The 20,601-nt window shown below is 36.5% G+C and overlaps 1 pseudogene; it reads left to right on the top strand.

Moving 5' to 3' along the window:
* Window positions 1–15,223, top strand: part of LOC149240392 (protein IQ-DOMAIN 6-like) — a 51,315-nt pseudogene extending 36,092 nt beyond the window's left edge.
* Window positions 15,224–20,601: the final 5,378 nt, after the last annotated feature.

The raw sequence follows: 20,601 nt of genomic DNA, 5'->3' as shown, positions 1-20,601 counted from the left end.
GAAGGAGAAGGGGAAAATCTAAATGAAAAAACCAATATCATAGGTATTACATATGCTTCTCTAAAGGAACAACCTCTTCTTCTCTCAATAAGTTGGGATCCCTCTTCTGCCCATGAAATGAATAAGTGTTGATGCATAGTCCTATATAAAATAAATAAATAAAGGGTGAAAGAAGAGAAAGGTTTCCTCTGCAGGGAGGTGAAGCAAGAAATTTCACTGAGGTACTATCTAGGCTCACTAGCCGTGGAGCAATGTTTGTGTTCCTAAAGTGGCTCTGCTAGCACACTATCCAAGCCTACTGGTAGTGAATTAACACCAAAGATGAAAAACTATACTCTGAAAATCTAAAGCTTGCGTGCTACATTACCCTCCTCCTATCTTGAAACATTGTGATATCATTGGTCATATGTTTTTGTTGAACTGAGAAGGAATGAAGTGGACTATGTTTACATACGGAGTAAGTGGGGAAGCTGGAGTGATCTGAATGGTGAATCAATACTCCCTGAAGAACTAGATCCTACATAAATAATTTACTAAGGCAAAGAAGTTGGAGTTCCACCAGTGTGTCGCAAGTTGTTGTGACTACGATAAACACCCTCCAAAAATTTTCCTATACTTGAATTTTGGAGCCTATTGTGGATCTTGAAATCAGTTGTTCCATAGACACTTCTTGGTTGGTTGATATTATGTTAAGTCTTTGAGCTCCCTTCTTAGGTTGTAAGTGTCATTTTCTCACACATGCTCAGTCTATAATGAATTCATGAGTGCATTCTTTCACGCAACCTTCAACTGGCCTATAACAATCCATCAAGATGGTGCCCGTGTAATTTTTAAACCATGTTGATAGTCAATTCACATTTTCATTGACAATCTCTCACTTTTGGATGTGTTTGTACTTCTATTTTGGTGAGTTTTTCAAATTGGCACTGTTGCGCACCTTCGCTTTCACGAGTGTCATTTTCATGTTTTCAACTATCAATTTTTCTTAATTTTCACTTTAATTAGTGTCATATGCATGTTATCTTTGCTCTGACATGTGTTGCATTCACTGACATTTGCATATCGGAAGTTTCATTTGAACTTTTCTTTTCATATAGAAAATGTCGTATTTTAGCATGGCAAGCGTCACGCATAGTATAAAAGTAGTTATGGCTTTCTTCAAGTGGTAATATTTTTCTTAATGAGTTGTTCTTATCATGTAAACATGGATCACACTCATTCCCAAAGTTTTAAGTACTGTCGCACTTGGAGTGAGTTGTTGCAATGTTGTCTCATTAAGGAACATATGTTGTTCATGTGTTATGAGTGTCATGTGTTGTGTGATCAAGTGATCTAAGTGTGTGATCATGCTCAAGTCTTTTTCTTGTTCAAATTCATCTCACCCATTCCACACTTAGTAATATCTAGGAAAACTCCCCGACCGAGCCACTCAGCCTCATCTACACACAATGTAGTCTTAGTCCTCAAGCATAAACATTTCCTCTTGGCACTACACAATGCACAGTCTCAACCTCTCAGAACTGTGCACTGTATAGTCTCACTTTTCAGTCCCATGCCTTGGGCTCCAAAACAGCGCAATCCTAGCCTCTAGCTAGCCTTTTCTATGCATTGTGTAGTCTCAAGCCTCAATCCTCTAGCTTGATTCCTTGAGTTACTCAACTACATAGTCCCTCTACCCAGGTCTCCAAAACTATGCATTGCACAGTCTCAAGCCTCAGTCCCACACCTTGACCTCTAGAACTGTGCAATCACTGAGTGAGTCACTCAACTAGTCACCAGTTCCATCCCTAACAAGGGATTTCATGAAACATGTTAGATTAGGGTTTTATCAGATTGATGTCATCTTGTCATGAGTGGATTACAGTCGTAGGTATTATTTCATGCTATGATAACATGTTGATGAAGGATATAGAGAATGGAACCATGATAGAAGACACCTATGGAGATGAAGAAACCAGATGATCATCAAGTAAGAAGACGAAGGAAAAAAATATTACAATAGAAGACAAAATATCAATATCACATTGAATACTCCTTATATTCAAGTCATGAGGAGGAGGATGAAGAAGAACATTCACCATATTTCAAGAAGACAAAGAAACTAGCAACAAAGGGTGACTTGGCATTGCCATGTCATCACAAATTCCATGTCAGCAGTGTCATGTCATGTCATGTCATAAGTCATCATTTGCCACACCATATTGTGGATTATGTAGTTTCTGTATGGGAGAAATGTAATGTAAAGTGGATGTCCAAGAGTCATCCATGTAATATGAAAAGTCATGTAGGAAGTCAAAAGGTCATAGATAATTTGAATAATCATGAGGGTAGTCCAACAGTCAGAAGGGAGGTGAATGATCACCCCACTTGTTATATATACACCCTCATTATTCATGCAAAGGAAATGTTCACCTTGGATCCTCCTACCAGGAATTGGAGAGGAAGATCATTGTTTTGGAGGAGCGAATGACTGCTCTAATGCTCTACTATTTGAGCAAGTGGTGTTCATCATCTTGATGTATCTTTGAACTTTTCCTTAATTTAGAAGCTCATTGAGTGAACACGCTTTCATGAATATGTCATGAATATTGTAAGACTATTCTTTGAATGTTTGCAATGCATTTTTTTTTCATATGTACTAAGGAAATTGAAATATTTTGGTGTATTTAGTACTTATCTTGATGAAGGTGTGTTGTATTTTCTTTAACAATCGTTGCTTCCTTGTGAACTATTTCATTGGTTGATCAAATATTCATTCATATGTATATGCTCGTGTGTATTTTATAGATCAATACTATTACTTGTCTTTAAAGGGCCCACTTTTCTCTTCCCTTTTAGTAGAAGGACCTGTTGACAAATGGAAACAAGAAATTCCAATTTAATTTGTCGTTGAATTAAACTATGAACTAAAATCGAATTCTATTCTCATAGCAACTTGTAAATATTTAATTAACTTTAATTAACTTAATTAGATTATGAATTTCGAATTGGAAGTCATGTATATGTTCTCCCTAAATTTTAGGGGTCCATTATGAGTTTAGATTGAGTTGTAATTAGATAACTCAGTCTACTGAGTTATAGTCAGTTAAAATAGTTCTAACTGTTTGTTGAACTAGTAGAGGATTAGCAGTCAGTTAGTGCACTAGTGCATCCACAGGTGCTACTCCAAATAACTGAAGATTCACTCATCCAAAACACATGCATGTCAATTCTGAGAAAGACCCAGTTGAGACTAGAGTGCAGGAACAATGTACTATCAGTTGTATTATTTACTGAGTTGTAAATATCATGCCTGCAATCAGGAAGAGGACCTAATTATGATTGCGCAGTTTTGGAAGCATGAATTCCATTTAAATATAGGCTATTCATCCTAGGAATTGCGCAATGAAATAGGGATTTGGCAGGCTATGGAAATTGACTAAGTGTTGGCTAATAGCGGGCTTGTGAGGCAGAGAGTTTATCATACTTGTGCGGAATTGTTCTAGTGAGAAAAATATTTGTATATTCACTCATATTTCTGATTAATGCAATAAAGATAGGCGGGATTTTGAGTAGTGGATTTCCCCAGGAAAACTTATTGTGGTATGTGACATTGATTTGTCTTCTTCTTGTTCATATTGTTTTCATTGCTCTATTGGCTTCATCTGGTTAAAAGTAGAAGTAGATTCTTGTCCTGTGTTTTAGTAAATTGCATGACCTTGTGAATCTACAGGAAATTATACATGGTATCAGAGCTGAAGACAATATAATATAGGAGATTTCGAAGTTCTGAATTTTGGGTTACAGGTGAAATTCAAATTTTCAATACATACTTCAGGATTGGCAGATGGGATTCTATGGCTTGTGGCTCGAGTATGCCTTGGAAGGCAACTCGAATTATATAACCTGGAGGGACATAATGGAGGTTGTGCTGGATGATAATAGCTTGAATGAATTCATTGGTCAAGACATTCCTAAGCCAGCAACATCGGATGAAAATAGTCTGGCCGAATGGAAGAAGTGTATAGCAAAGGCGAGGTGGATAATCCTTGAGGAACTTTGAGACCACATTGTCTCAAGTCTCCATGGAAAGGAAACTTTGTATGCTATGTGGAAAGAGTTGAAGGAGTTGTATCAAAACAACAATGACCAAAGGAAATTGGCATTGAAGGACAAACTTTGAAAAATCAAAATGGAGAAAGGTGAGACTATTCCAAAATACTTGACCAAATTCACTCAATGTCGTGATGAACTTGGAAGTGTTGGAATCATGGTTGTCGAGGATGATATGGTGTGTCTTGCTCTTTTAGGACTCCCAAATATTTGGAATAGTGATTGGGACTTTGTTAATGGTTGGGATAAGATGCCAGATTGGGAACGATTGTGGTTGGATTTGATGTAGGAGGAGATCAAGAGGAACACTAGGGATGGCTCGTCATCAAAGACTGGTGATGAAGAAAATTGTGCCTTAGCGATTAAGGAAAAGAAGGGGAAAGGGAAAGCCTCCCATTCCAAATCAGATTCTTTCCATGGAGGTAAGAAGAAATATATGATGAAAATTAAGTTCTTTCATTGTCATGAGCTGGGCCATTTTGCTACAAATTGTCCGTTCAAGAAGTCCAAGAAGAAGTCCTCAGGAGGAGCGACGGGTGAGTCTTTGGCCTCTCAATTCGAATTGGACTTTTCCCTCATTGCATGCATGGTTTCAACAATCATGGGAAGTGTATGGTATGTTGGGTGTGTGTTATATTCTTTCCATGACTACCCCACGTGCGGGGCGGTCACTGGGGGGCGGTAGCCCCCATACACGGGGTCCGGGGCAGCACCCTAGGAAACTTTTTTTTTTGGATCGTATATTAGGTGAGTAGACCTACCTATTGTTTCTCACATAGATTTTGCACATGGTTTTGTGTTTGATGGTTTTCTGTCCATGGTATTTTCTAGATCTGGTCAACGGAACTATGGTTATGTTCTAATCCAGGGTTAATGAATTGGGGTTTATGGATGCTTCAACATGTATATATACGTATTGTAACATTGAAACAAATATAATGAAAAACCAATCTGGTAGTGCCGGTTTTGGGATCCATGGAAAAATTTCTGTGTATATTTTTTTTATGTTTTATGCTCTCGCCATTATTTATTTTCTGTTTTTAGAATTCATATGCAAGTAATTTGTGTACAGGGTTAAAACCTACATTTGGTATAAGAGTTGTTTTAGCTTCAAGGGGATGGCTTTGCTACTGAGGGGTTTTGCTAGAGCCTGTGGTAGACCCTTCTCAGTGGGAGATTTGTGGGATCGATTATTGTGGTGAAAGAAGATGGTGAGCAGTGGAAAGACAAAGATCGAGAAATTTAATGGTCAGAGTTTTGAGTTGTGGAAAATCAAGATGGAGGATTTGTTGGTAGATAAAGATCAGTGGATTATGGTAGATCTGGGTACTAAACCAACAACAATGTTAGCTGAAGACTGGGAAAAGTTGGATTGGAAGGCAAAGAGAACAATAAGATTGTGTGTCTCATATTCAATATTTATAAATGTATCAGATGAAGCTTTGGTGAAGGCTTTGTGGGACAAGTTAGCGACTCTCTACCAATCTAAGTCTCTAGTGAATAAATTGTTCCTATGGAAAAAACGATATAACCTGAGGATGAAAGACGGAGACTCGGTGACAAAGCATCTAAACGCCTTTAATACTATTTTAAGCCGGTTATTATCTGTTGATATTAAAATTTCAGATGAAGATAATAGCATTAGTTTGTTGTGTTCTCTATGAGATTCGTGGGATAGTCTAGTCGTTGCAATAGGTAGCAATGCAACTACCTTGTAGCTTGATGAAATAGTCTCATCCTTACTATCAAAGGAGATGAGACGGAAAAATAGGGAGGGCCAAAATGGTGATTCCTTTTCTATACGAGGGCGGTCCCAGAAAAGAAACAAAAATAAGTCCTCAATTGGGAGATCTAAATCTAGAGGGAGATCTAAATCTCCAGGAAAACCTCTAAAGGTGTCATGGAAATGAAGAAAGGAAGGGCACTTCAAAAGGGACTGTAAATCTAAAACTCCTACGAAAGGAAAGGGATTTGATGATGCTCCTTCTGCAAATGTGAAAACCACCTCAGATTAAGGTGGGGATGTGTACTTGGACTCTTCTTCAAGTAAACATGTAGATCATGAGGCATGGTTGATTGACTTAGGTGCATCCTTTCACTTCACTCCCCATAGAGAGTTGTTCTGCGAGTATGAGAAATATTATGGCGGCGATGTCTTCTTAGGGGATGACAGGAAGGCTAGAATCTTTGGTCGTGGAAAATTCAAGCTGAATTCGTAAGGTGGAAGCATTAGAACACTTCCGGGTGTTTTCCATATTCCTGCACTGGCCAGAAATATGATTTCTGTAAGCAAGCTGAATGATGCAGGTGTAAAAGAAGTGTTCGAGAAAGATACTTGCAAGATGGGTCGGGAAGCACTGTTATTGATGTGGGGAGTTCAAACTAGAACTCTGTACAAGCTTCATTGTAGCACTGTTTTTGATGGGTGCAACAGTTTTGTGGTTACTGAAAGTGGAGTAGAATATCTAGTGGTCTTTGGAGAAAATACCATGTTATGGCATGAAAGGCTTGGACATATTGGAGAGAAAGGACTTCTAATACTTCATGGTAATGGTATGGTAGAAGTTATGTCTAATTTCTCTCTGAATTTTGATTTCTATGAAAATTGTGTATATGGGAAGAAGAATCGGGTGAGTTTCCCCTCTGGTAAGAGGGTGAAACGAATATTAGAGCTTGTTCACAGTGATATGTTTGGACCTATGTCAATTCCATCATTGGGTAAGTCTGTGCACTATGTATCATTTATAGATGACTTTCTAAGGAATACATGGATATATTTCCTCAATAAAAAATTTGAAGTCTTTGACAAGTTTAAAGAATTTAAGGCTCTGGTGAAAAAACAGACAGAGAAGAAGATAAAGGTGTTAAGCACAGATAATAGTGGAGAATTTTGCAAGAAATAATTTGAAGAGTTTTGTAAAAAGTGTTGTATAGCACGACAAAAGACTACTCCATACACACCTCAGAAAAATGGAGTTGCAGAAAGAACGAACAGGGCGTTGATGGAAAATGCAAGAAGCATGCTCAGTGGCGTTGGGTTAGGATAGGAATTTTGGGCAGAGGCGATGGAGATTGCGTGTTACCTGGTCAATAGATCACCTTCATCAATGTTGGAGGATAAGGCTCCACAAGAGGTATGGATTGGTAATAAACCTTCTCTTTCACATCTAAGGGTATTTGGATGTGATGCATATGTACATGTTCCAAAGGAGAAAATAACAAAGCTGGATAGTAAATCTGAAAGGTGCATCTTTATTGGGTATAAGGATGGTTTAAAAGGTTATAAGATTTGGAACACAGAAACAAAGAAGGTTGTGTACAACCAAGATGTGGTGTTTAGAGAGGTGAAAGATGTTATTAAACATGAAGTCCTATCAAAGTAACCTAAGAAGAGAGAGTTAGCTAAAGGAGGAAGAATCAGAATCTACAGCAGAAGAGGAATCTAAATATGAAGAGCCACAAACTACAGCTGTGAGAAGATCAATTCGAGAAAGAATTCCATCTACTTTCTATTCAAATTTTTCTTTATCTATTACTGGTGATGATCCCAGAACTGTGAGGGAAGCAGTAGATTCAGAGAATGGAAAACTCTGGAAAGATGCCATGGTTGATGAAATGCCATCTTTGCACAAAAATGAGGCTTGGGATCTGGTGGAGTTGTCGGCTCAACGGAAACCCATTGGAAACAAATTGGTGTTTAAGAAGAAGGTGAATGTAGAAAGCAAGGTAGAGAAATACAAAGCTCAGTTGGTAGCAAAAGGTTATTCCAAGGTATCAGGAATTGATTTGGGTGATATTTTTCTCTTGTTGCCAAGGTAGCTTCTATAAGATTACTTTATCTGTTGCTGCTACTTTTGATTTTGAGGTAGAACAGATGGATGTGAAGACAACATTTCTTCATAGGGATGTGGAAGAAGAGATCTACATGAAGAAACCTTAAGGATTTGTGGTGAAGGGTAAGAAAGAACTGGTATGCAAGTTAAAAATGTCTTTGTATGGGTTAAAACAATCACCGAGGATGTGGTATCAGAAATTTGATACGTTTATATGGGGACTTGGCTTCACTAGAAGAAAAGCATATCACTATGTGTATTTTAAATTAATTCATGGCAGTCTTATTTATCTGGTCTTGTACGTGAATGATATGTTGCTAGTTGGAAATAACAAAGAAATTATCCAGGATTTGAAGACCCAATTGTCCTCCAAATTCAACATGAAATATCTTGGTGCTGCAAACTATATTTTGGGCATGGAAATTAAATGAGATCGGGAAAAGAGGAAGCTCTGGTTAAACCATGGGAAGTATGTTCAAACAATACTGCAGAGGTTTAAGATGAAGGGTAGTAAACTAGTGAAGGTTCGTATTTATGTAGGTGTAAGGTTATCTTGAAATCACTTTCCAATGCATCATCTTGGTAATTTTACTACAACATTTTTCTTGAAAAACTTCAAATATCAAATTGTTTGTGAAACTAAGGAGATATATCAAGATACATGTGGTGAATTTTCAAGTACATATTAATTATACTTTCAAATATACCACCTATGGAGGGTAGGGTTGGTAACTAGTTCAAAAATCAATTTTAGATAAGACGTATTGGTATTTTTGTTATAAGCTTTCTTAGAGAAATTTTATACTATGAAATTTATAGGGATTTGAAATAAAATACTAAAGTACCTTCGGTAGAAATTTCATCATCATATTTGAAATTTTGGAGATGCAACATGTTGTATAGGTGTGTTCATGAGAAAATGTAAAAACCAAACAAGTTTGGGAATGTTACTATAAGTTTCTCTTAGAACCTCAATTTTTTTTCATTCTTATAGAATTGCAAAGAAGACATACCATCATATCCGATACCAAAATTTCTCACTCATAACTTATGTCCATTTGTTCTTTCATGTTGTGTGGTGGTAAGGGTTTAATATTGTCATCGTTTAGTCATTGAGACTAGATCTCCTGGCCTACTATCTAGCTTACGTGCTTGTGCCCAAGCATTCCTTATCGAGGCTTGTGGTTCCATGACTAATCTCAAAGACACCAAAAATATTGTTGAAAAAAAAAATACAATTACACATCCTCTCATCATACAGGCTAACTAAGCCTACATGTCTCAAGTGTCTTCACCCTAAATATGCCAACAAAAGAGTAGGGTGATATTTGACCTTGGCTAGAGCCTTAGCACTTGCTAAAAACATCTGATGAAGAAGAGAGATGCATGAATGTTAGGCTTGAACTTATCATGACATATGAGACCCCACTCTAATACCACAAAGAATCCTCTATTGTCAACCAACTCCCATAGGCTCCCATCCATTTTACACAAAGTGATTCGATTTGAATTATTGAATTTAGGGAGTCAATTGGGATTATTTTGTTCCACGAGTGGAGGAAAATTCCAACAATAAGGTGTTTATAAGTGCAAGAACCAAGTTTTACAAAGATCGAATGAAGCCATAAGTGCAGGGAACACAAGTGAAGGTGCCATGTTTCACAAGCTAAAGAAAAATGGTTTTTCGTTTCTTCTTGTTTGATCCAAGTCACCTTAGTTCAGTAGAAAAATATTTAATGTAAAGAAATGATACATCCAATGTACGCTTCATAATTTTTTCTTTAATTAATTTCATTTTCTCAAATCATCATCTGTGGTGATAAACAACTCATACAATGAATTTTTAATCATGTTTTGTAAAAAAATTAAATAAATATGGTTTAGACATTGGATTTAGACAAGAAATGAAGTAATTGTTGAGAAATCTATTAGTTGATTTAGAGATGACTAGAATATACCAAATATTTTATTCTCAATCTTAAGATTGGAATTTGTAATTAAGAAAATGATTAATATGCCTAGTTTCAATAGGAAAATATCTATCAACATAAAAAAAACCTGATTTCCTAAGGTATAAATTAAAGTTTATATATCCAAGCAAAATTCAATTGACTTTGGAATTTAATAATATTACATACATATCAAAACTCCATTATCTTTGGGACTTTAATAATATACAATAGACATTAAAACTCCATTATTTGAAGATAATTTGATGATATTACTCATTTCTAGTGCAAACATATTACTTTGATATTTATCAATTTAGAAATGAATACATAGCTACTCGAGCTCGAACTGCGAACATTACAGAAAAGATACACCTAAAAACAAAGACAATGCAATTCTGAATGTAATCAAATATATATACTAGAAATTCCCCAAAAGGTGCAAACAGAGGCCGATAGGATTAATAAATTGGAAAATTTGTACTTTGATTTGAAATAATAATTATTTTATTAGATTTAGGTTGTTTAGTGTGTTTGTGCTAAGTTGGTAATACACAATTAAAATAATAATTGAAATATTGAAATGATGAAAGTTGACTGAGATATAATTTACCACTTATTTTACCAATGAAATATTTAAAACCATTGTGAAGAAATTTTGATTTTCTAGAATGGGTAATTTTTACTAAGAGGAAACAACATGTACATATTACCTTTGCCTCATTTTAGGCATTCTATGTTGGTTTATGAAGGGCATTTAATAACTTGTTTTGCCTATGTCTAATATGGTGGCATTCAAAATGTATGTTGTATTATTATTCTCATTTGTATTCCCTATTATTGATGATTATCTAATTTATGAAATTATCTATAATTGTTGTAAATCAAGACAATGTATTATTACTCTGCATCAAGTTGAACTAGACCCAAAGGATGAAAAATTAGAAGAATCCTACTTTTGTTGTATATTGATTGCTTCAATAGTAGATTTTGGATGACATTGTTTTCTTAAAGGGATATTTTCTTAATGGACCACAACCAATTGTCATAGGTTTTTTCATAGTGCATAACATTCTACATATGCATTTGTGGAGTAACTTAGAAACAATACATTACCCTATCGCCATGGAGTCCTAGGCTCTCCAAACTTGTCTTGCAGGAATTTGGGTCGAAGAATGTCCGGGTCACGTCATGGATAGTGAAGGTGGCTTGGGTGTAGATGTCGGGGTGAGTTACAAGCACTCTGTTGATGGCCATAGCCCCATTCACGTTGCTCGTGACCACTAGGTTCTTGTTATGGAGTACGTGCATATGCAGGAGCCGAGTTGCATGGCAGAAAATTTTTTCTAGAGAAACCTGTGGGTGGAGGTGTGGTAGTGGAGGAGATCCATCATGAACCACGATGGAAGAAACAAATTCTTAAGGGCATCGTCGATGAGGGCAAACATGCAGTGTGTGGGAAACAAGATTTCACCTACGAAGATTCCATAGATGTGGCGATGATATTGTAACCACCCACCTCTCGCAGATATCTTCTCGCATTCATCACCATCTCATTCATGGTCACCTTCTTCTTTGCAACTGAAACACTACCTAGAAATATGACCACTACAAAGGTCAACAATATGCTCGAGAGTCTCATCTTGCAATAGAAGAATTAGCAATGAAATACCCAAGATAATGTAACACCCCTCAATGAAAAGTAATTATTTTCTTTACTTTTACTACAAGTAACTTGGAAGACTATCAACTATGTGGAAGGCATAGTGAGAAATTTTAATGTTTAAATTTATTTTAAAAATTAATAAGTTGGTTAAGGCAGTGAGGGAAATTATGAGGAAAAGTCACTAAGTGAAAGTTTCACTTACCAGAAAAGTAGAGACAGTTACTCCCATTCCTAGAGATAAATCATCTTAGTTTGGGGAAAGGGGAAGAGAGTCTGAAAGGGGAGAGACAAATAGCCCAAACCCTCTAGGAGGACATTGCCATAGGGAGGCAGGACGCTTCCAGAGGGATGCAGGACGCTGCCAATGCTAGAGTTCCTGAGCTGGTTGTTCAGTGAAACTCCATTTGAAACCTAAGTGCTCAGGATGAATTCCCTAGGTTGTAGCTGGTTGGGACTAAATGGTCTTGGGTGAACTTGTGAAGGTTCTTGATTTGAAAATTGTTCTAGAAGTGGAATATGGAATGGGGGGAGAACCGGTAAAGGTACCATTCTCATGGTCATGAGGTGTGATCTTAATCCTCTATTGATTTTCCTTGGAAGTTTAAACCTAAGCAGATAAGTATTTAATTACGTTGTAAGGTGTTTCCCTCTGAAATGAACTCCCCTAAATACCTTTCTGTCCTAATCTTAACTGTTAGATCTATTATTAGACGATTCAACAATTATCTGCCATCCAAAGAAATCATTAAAAAATAGTTATTAGTTAAAAAATTAATTAAACGAAGCCCAGCCTGTCCGTCTACCTAGCTGGCCCGTCGTGCGCACACAGATAGCTCGTTCACTGCAAACGAGGGCCAAGGGTGAATGCCTTTGCTGCACAAGATTTTTCTAGAGGAGGAGGGCCAGAAGGATGAAGAGGGCCGCGGAGGGTGGATTTTTCTGCAGGAGGAGGAGTGCTAGGAGGATGTGGAGGGCCAGGAGGAGGATTGTTAGTAGTTTTTCCCTGAGACATCTCAGACCAAAAACTCTCTTGTGACCAGAAGAATTTAGGCTATTAATCAAATACATAGGGTCCAGCAACCTCTATCAGACACCAATATGAGCTTTATTGCAAATTTCTTCTCCGCCTCATCTACTAAGAGAGTAGCTGTTTGACATTCCTGCCAGCTTCCACGCTCTTTCTCATGATCTTTTCCTATTTATTTCTTAAATTTTTCATGCTTTATACCTTCCTGTACCTCTCTCATGTCTTACTTTGTGGGAGATGCTCTATGCACGACCTTTTCATACTATGTTCATGTAAATTTTTGCAGCACTACCTTTGCATACTCTGCTCATGTAACTTTTTGTAGTCTTGCTCATCATCTTAGGTTATCAGTGGACCCTAATAACATATGCATTTCCTTACCTGGGAAATTGCATCTCACCCATCTTTTGTGCTACTTCATTATTTTTCCAGTCATTAGCTATGTAGGAATATTGTTCTAAGTTCATTCATTTAGCGGAAGCAAGCTTATTGACTTTGTTGTAACATGCACAGAAAAAGCTCACCAATGTAAAGTCCAGAAAATGGGGCCTGTGGAAAATTTCTGGTGACCATGAATCCAAGGGGAGAAATGAAGGAAGTTTCCATAAGAGGGTAAATTCAAACGGGGAGACATCTGAAGTTATATCTGCTACTGCAGAGGCTTATAATGCTGCAGTGGCCACTATTGTGAGGGCTCCTCCTAAAGACTTCAAGGTTGTCAGAGAAGAACGGGCCGCCATTCACATACAGACTGCTTTTCGAGGATTTTTGGTAACCATTCTTCATGCACGAGCCTCTATAGATTGTATGGTTGGTTGTTTTGAGAGATGACTGTGTTCAATCCATTGGCTTTGGTTTGGGTTTTACAAGCCAGGAGGGAACTGCGAGCGCTGAAAGGGTTTGTGAGATTACAAGCATTGTTTCGAGGTCGTCAGGTAAGGAAACAAGCAGCAGTTACCTTGAGGTGCATGCAAGCACTTGTTAGAGTTTAGGCCCGTGTAAGAGCTCGTCGTGTTCGGATGTCGACTGAAGGCTTAGCTATGCAAAAAATGATTGATGAACATTGAATTCGCCAAAACAAACTGCGAGAATCTGAGGTATTTTAACACTCTAGCCACTATGGTTTAGTATCTTACTTTATGCACACAATAGATCGGAGTGCTAAATCCTGTGAGTGTCGGATTACCATATGTCAACTGTAGTTTAAGATATATACAAAACCACAAGCAAATCATAATCATCATCGTGTACACTCTTATCATGAAAATTTCCTGAACAAACGCTTCAGGCCCCTGTTCTGATTTGTGCTCAGACACCAAACCAACACTACTCATGAAGAAAAGTAGCTGCCCTTTCTGTAGACTTTTCCTAGCCATATTGCTTTTCATGACCCTTGTGCAGTGGACTAGATCATACCTCATATAGATACTTCTTTATCATAGGTCTAAAACGATCTCAGTTTTTATTACCAGTTTCTTTCCCTTTGTTTCTAGATATGCTAAATTTCAATTTCTGACAATCCCATCACTTATACTACAATAGTAATATCTGTGTGATGTGGAATTGCCGGAATAATTCTGATAACCTAAAAATATTTTATGTTTTAACTTGCAAAAAACTGGCTCTGTTATCCATTTTGTTTTAGAAGTGCATTGCTTGTTTCAGGAGGGGTGGTGTGATAGTCAAGGAACGCTTGAAGAAGTTCGTGCAAAACTACAAATGAGACAAGAGGGTGCAATCAAACGTGAGAGAGAAATTGCTTATGCTCTCTCCCATCATGTACATAACTATGTTCAATGCATAAAAGTCACTTGAAAATTCATTTGTATAAGTCCTTGATTGAACACTCTATTTTTGGCAGATTTTAAATGCTGTGGTAGAATCCTCTACACAAGACCTTAGATGTAGATGCCAGGTTGACATTTTTAAATTTATATACTAGTAACTTTTATGGGTGTTGAATTAGTTTTCAGCAATGGAGAAGCAATTCGAAAACAAACATGAATTATGCTAGAATTGAGCCAGACAAAAATAGCTGGGGTTGGAGCTGGTTAGAACGCTGGATGGCTACAAAGCCTTGGGAGAAAAGACTCATGGAACAAGCCGAAATGGATGCTTGTGAAATTCAGTCTCTCAAAAGCTATGATGAATTGGAGAGAATCTGAGGAAATCTCATGAACTAGGAAAAGTTAAAGTTCGCAGAAACAATATTAGGGTTCGTGTTGCTGCAAAACCACCTTCAGCGGTTTCCAGTCATCCTACTGGTAGATCATCTTCAAACCCTAGCTCTGATATCCAATATGATGAGAGCTCAACAATTACAAGGGGATCATGTACTCCAAAATCTGGAAATACTCTGCAGACATCAAATGAGAGTGTGGGAAGGCCTAATTACATGAACTCTACAGAGTCTGCCAAGGCTAAAATATGCTTGTCCAGTGCTCCAAAGATAAGACCCTCATATGATGATCTTCAATTGCAGAAGAAAGTTTCTTCATATAATGCCGAAGTGAAGAGCACAGCCGGTTCAGATTCTTCTCTGCATGCTTGCACATTGATTCCACCTATGTTGAGATCTGACAAATCATCTACCAAGAGTGGAGAGATTTCTTCTTGTTCTTATGGAGAGTCTCGAAAACCCTTTTATCAATGCTAAGTTCCAGAGTGCTAACCTATCACTACTAGTCGCTGAAGGTTGAAAACTCTGCTGTGAATGGTTTGAGCTACAGTGACTAGCATTTCATGGGCATTTTACTGTATGTTTGAACAAAAGTTCAACTTAGCTGCAGAGATTAAGATTTCAGCTTCCAGCTGAACTGTGTCAGATGCTCTTTAGGAGTGGAGAGTAAAATTTTGAGTTCAAAAGCCACAGTGCTCAACTGTTGATTAGCTTCTTGGTTGGTGGCTGTGAGGAGCTAAAAGTTTGGTTTGATCTGGTGATTGGAGACATGGTCAGCTGGATTGCATTTGAGTCTTTGAGGAAGCCACTTACTGGAGAACTGTGTTTAAGGGAAAAAACAAATCTATAGCAGAAGCAAAAGAGCATGATATCAGACACCATTATGAGCTTTATTGCGAATTTCTTCTCGTCCTCATCTGCTAGGAGAGTAGCTGTTTGACATTCCTGCCAGCTTCCACGCTCTTTCTCATGATATTTTCCATTCAAATCAGCCGAGAAATGAAAGTTGTGATGATTTTGACCTTGAAATGGCATTATGTAAGCTGCTTCCCTGGGGTTGAATTGTGGCAAGCGAATTTCATAGAATAATGGATTCTCATGATTTAACTTTTCCATCCAGTTAGCACTCATTAACTGACACATTTCTGAAAGTTTGTTTTCTTTTATTGAATACCAACTTATTAAGTAGAACTATGACCAATTTAATCATTGCATGTTTCAGCCCTTTCATTATCATTGGTGTTGGGCCATTAATATGCCATGATTATTATCACTTTTTAACACTTATTTCATCCATTTTTACTCTTCTTTATCATGTCATTTATTATAATTTATTATATAAATCCATTTCATAATGATTTATGCTCTTATGTAAAAATATTATTTATTCTCCTTTATTTTTAATAAATTGATGATTATGCATGATTTTATCAATGATGGTTTATTAATAAATTGGTCGTAACATTACTCATCATTTTTAACCTCCAAGATAATTTTCAGATTGAAGATTTGATCATTAAATGTCCCAACTCAGAAATTCGCTGGAATAAGAAGTGACAGTTTTGTGGATGAGATTCTGGGCAAATGAAGAAGAATCTGGAAAATATGGAACATGGGTTTTGTCCAGAACGGATCAAATTAACTTTTTCAAAGAATGGTTTGCCTAAATTCAGCTTGTATTAAGAGAAACGCAGGGTTCTTTGAGCACGATTCTCTCAGATTTGTTGTTGCGGCCGTCCTCCAAATCTCAGCTGCAAAGCCAAATTCACCTTGCTCTTGTTGAAAGATGGATGGAAATATATTTTCTTGTTGATCAATTGGTTAAAAACAATCCAATTTTGTAATAGAAATCATGTTGTAATCATCACAGTTGTAACTGCCCTCTGCTCTCTATGTATTCAAATCAGAACAAAGATCAGAGAAGGGGATGGAAAATTTAGAATTATGATTTGAGAATTAGAGATTTAGAAAGGAGAGATTCAGAATTGAAGATGGCGAAGAGAATGGACAATGGCTGAGAGATGAGATTTCTTGTTGTAATTATACAATTCCTCATCAACTCTCGTTGAGAAGTGATCCACTGTAACTTTGCTTTGATGTTTTAATATAAATCTGGTTGTTGTTCCATCTTTGATCCTGGAGTAATCTCAAGCAGTGTGTCCCTGGAGGCTAAGGGCCCGGCCCTAGTGCAACACTCGCTCCTGTACCATTATCTTTAGTTTGTGCGTAGTTTTCATTATCAGCTTTGTTCGGTAATCTAATGTGTTTTGTTATTTTACATCACGGTTCTGTTATATTCGATTTATGTTCAACTGAGTAATATCGTTCTCTATGAAAAGAATGTCGTATTGTTCATTCTGACTTTGTAACGCATTACTGTTCCTTTAATCATTGATATAACGTTATTGGTCCTTACAGAATGCTATTTCTATTCAATTGCAGAGTAACCGTGTTGTGACATTCATAAGTTAGTATTACTATATTCATCTATGGTTTACACTTAATCGCGATTGTTGTTCAACTGACATTGTTGTTCCATTACGAATTACAATCGTTATTCTTTATAACTGAGATTGATATTTGTGGTATTGAAGTTAGATTACTGTTTCTCTTAATATTAAGCGTGTCGTGTGTGTTATTTATCTTAGTTCATTTTACATTTATATTTGATCTTAAGTGTTGTTCTATATTTCATTTCTAATTAGTTTCCATTCTATTTCTGTTTGCTGTCTGATTTATCCTTAGAGTAAAGGTTGTTATTTGATTCCTGTAGGATACAATTGCTACATTTATTTCTTTAGACTAAGGTTTTGTTGTTCAATCTTATTTATAAGAACTAGTTGTTGTTCTATTTTCTAGTTGTTGTTCCATTTCCTGTTATTTGTATTATCGTTGCTTTGGTGTGCAGAACAATGTGAGACTATATTGAGCGTTGACATTTGTTGTCTAGTTCCCAGGTTGATGATCTTTTCCTTGATTATCTTTAATTACATCAGTTTACAAACGGATGAGTTACCGTTACTGTACCCTTGACTGATAATTTGCTGTAGTTTTCTGAATGCATGATTTAAGTCTTAAAGTGCTTCGCTATAAGTAGATCTCATTTTGAGCATCCGTTTACTCTTGTATTTTGAACACTGTACTACATCTTTCATAACATTACTCTTGAGTAAATAGTCGCCTCAGACTGAGTACACTCTTGAAATAAAAAGTCGTCCTTGGGTTGACAATTAATGTGAAGATAATTAGGAGTTAAAAAGACACCTTTTATCACTCAACATTTTGGCGCCGTTGCCGGGGAGAGTGTAGCCATTTCTAAAAAGTAGTGTGCATTTGATGAGTGCCTGTTAGGAAATAATTAGGTATTAAAAACGGAAGGTAAGAACCTGCGTACGGAGCATGTAGAAGCCCTGCTCCCCCACCCGCTTTCCAACATAATTGTTAAAGAACTTAGGGTAGAAATAAATGTTTGAATTTCTGTGTGAATAGCAAAGAAAAAAATAGAAAATTTGAAATACAAATCTCATGATTTCACTCAAGTGGTGATGTAAGCACCACCCATTTCACTAACCAATTGACAGGAACATTTCAAGAAGGAGCCTCAAAGAAACACATGAAGAACATCTTCTATTATGGTAAGAAATGGCTCACATTTCTACTTTTGAATTTCCTATCAAAGATCTAGGAGGAGTGACACAAATGCACATAATTCCCCCATCTTCTCTACTAAATTTTCATGGTTTGACAAATGAGGATCCAGATACATTCTTATTTGAGTTTGAAGTACTTTGTAGAGGATATGATTATTGTACTAATGATCAAAGGTTGAAAGTGTTTCCTCTTACTCTAAAAGGAGCAGCTCGCCGATGGTTCATGAGCCTAGATGGGAACTGTGTCCAAACATGGGAGGATATGAAGAACATATTCTTGAAGAAGTACCAAGACTATTGCAAATCCAATGAATATATTTTCAATATGATACAAGGGGAAGATGAAAGCTTGGAGGACTATGTAGAGTGATTTCAATATAACCTTCAAAAATCAAAATATAAGCATTTGGAAAAAGAGATCTTAAAAACACTCCTACTTAAAGGAATCAAAGATGAATTTTTAGAACTCTTAAATCTGATAGAAAAAGGTGATGTTTTTCAGTTGTCATATGATGATGTTTGTGAATTGTGCATAAGGTATTCAAGAGGAATCTCCAAGGCTGGTAAGAATTCTAGAGATGTTTGTTCTTTTTTTTCCAAATCTGCTACAAGAATAGGAGACATAAGAGCTAAAATCAATGTTTTATTTGAAAATTTGAAATTTGATTTTATTAGCTCTCTGAATTCACAATTGGATGTTTTGCAGGTTCAGAAAAATCAAGAATTTGATGAAGTGTTTTGCCCTCATTACCAGAAGGAGCATGCCATAAATATTTGTTCTTCCTTATCTAGGATGGAAGTATCATTTCAAAGAGATGAGGAAGCTGCAACAAGGTCAAAAGCATGGAAATCATGGCCTACAAGTATGGTTCAAAAAACTTCTTCTCCATTCTCCTACTTGCATAATTCATTATGGAATAGTAATGTGTTAAGGCAACCATGTCAATGTCAATATAACCACCATCAACCTTGTCTACAAGTTTGGCATGGTTCACCTTATGATTGCATAACTACTCTCCCTCATCTTGTAGCACAAACACATCATCCATATTCTTCACCAACTCTTCCACAACATCCTACTTGCATATCAAAATCATCCACTCAACCCAATCATCTACATCATCAAAATGCTCCATTCCGTACACAATTTCCTGCTCAACTAATTCCACACCCTCACCATAACAAACCAGTACAACATGCTTACAATGTTGAACTGCAAAATTTACCCACCCTTCCCACCCATTCTATCTCACATGCGCCATTAGAGAAAACTTACAATGAGATTCAGAATGTTTCAAATTCAAAAATTGTAGAGGTTATGGAAAAAAATGAGGTTTCTTTTAGTATGCATCAACAAGTCATTTTAAAAGCTCAACAAATTCATGGTATGATGGCTATGGGAAATCAAGAAAGTAAAGGATATATTGAAGATTGGTTTCACTCCATCATTTGTTTGCAGCATCACTCCATACTTCAACAATTTTTGACACCATTTTTTCAAGGGAAGTTGGCTTCTCATACCCTAATATTTATTAATATGCATTTTTCAAATTTGAGTATGTACATACTTGAAGCCTTATTTTGAAAATGGCTCCACTGGAAGTACTCTTATACGTAATCATATTTATTTTTCAAATCAAAGTAGGTTAGTGTAAAAAAATAAATAAATAAGCACATAAATAAATACATTTTGCTTTTATGTAAAACTAGTTGTTTTTTGTTGCAACACGCTGTGGAAATCAACATCGGTGATAATTTTTTTAATTCATTTGTGTATGTAGATGAATTATAATGGAAATAATAGTTCTACAAACACTCATATTCACTTTTATCACCAATTTAAAAAAATGCTTGAATATCATTTTTTTTTGGCTTGTGGGCTTGATGAAATTTCTAAAAACACAGTCAGGACAGTCACGTTTTGAGGGACCAAAAGGGAATATTTTTAAAACCTATTTCTATCCTAAATATCCCTTGATGTATAATTTTTAACCCAATTTGAATCACTCAATTTGGATTTGAAACGAAAAAGTTAGAACCAAAACATTGACAGGGTGTCTAGCGGGCAACTCAGGAATAGAGTTGGGACAGTCGGTTTTTGGAGGCCTAAATGATTGAATTTTTAAAACCTGTTTCTATGGTATATTCCTCTATGAATATAGTTTACAAGGTAATTCGAATCACTCATTTTTTATATCTTATGAG

Source organism: Pinus tabuliformis, chromosome 8, assembly GCF_031772625.1.
Source record: "Pinus tabuliformis cultivar Carrire ecotype Pingquan chromosome 8, CPIR1, whole genome shotgun sequence".
Classification (NCBI taxonomy): Eukaryota; Viridiplantae; Streptophyta; class Pinopsida; order Pinales; family Pinaceae; genus Pinus; species Pinus tabuliformis.
This window is presented reverse-complemented; position numbering and strand designations above follow the sequence as displayed.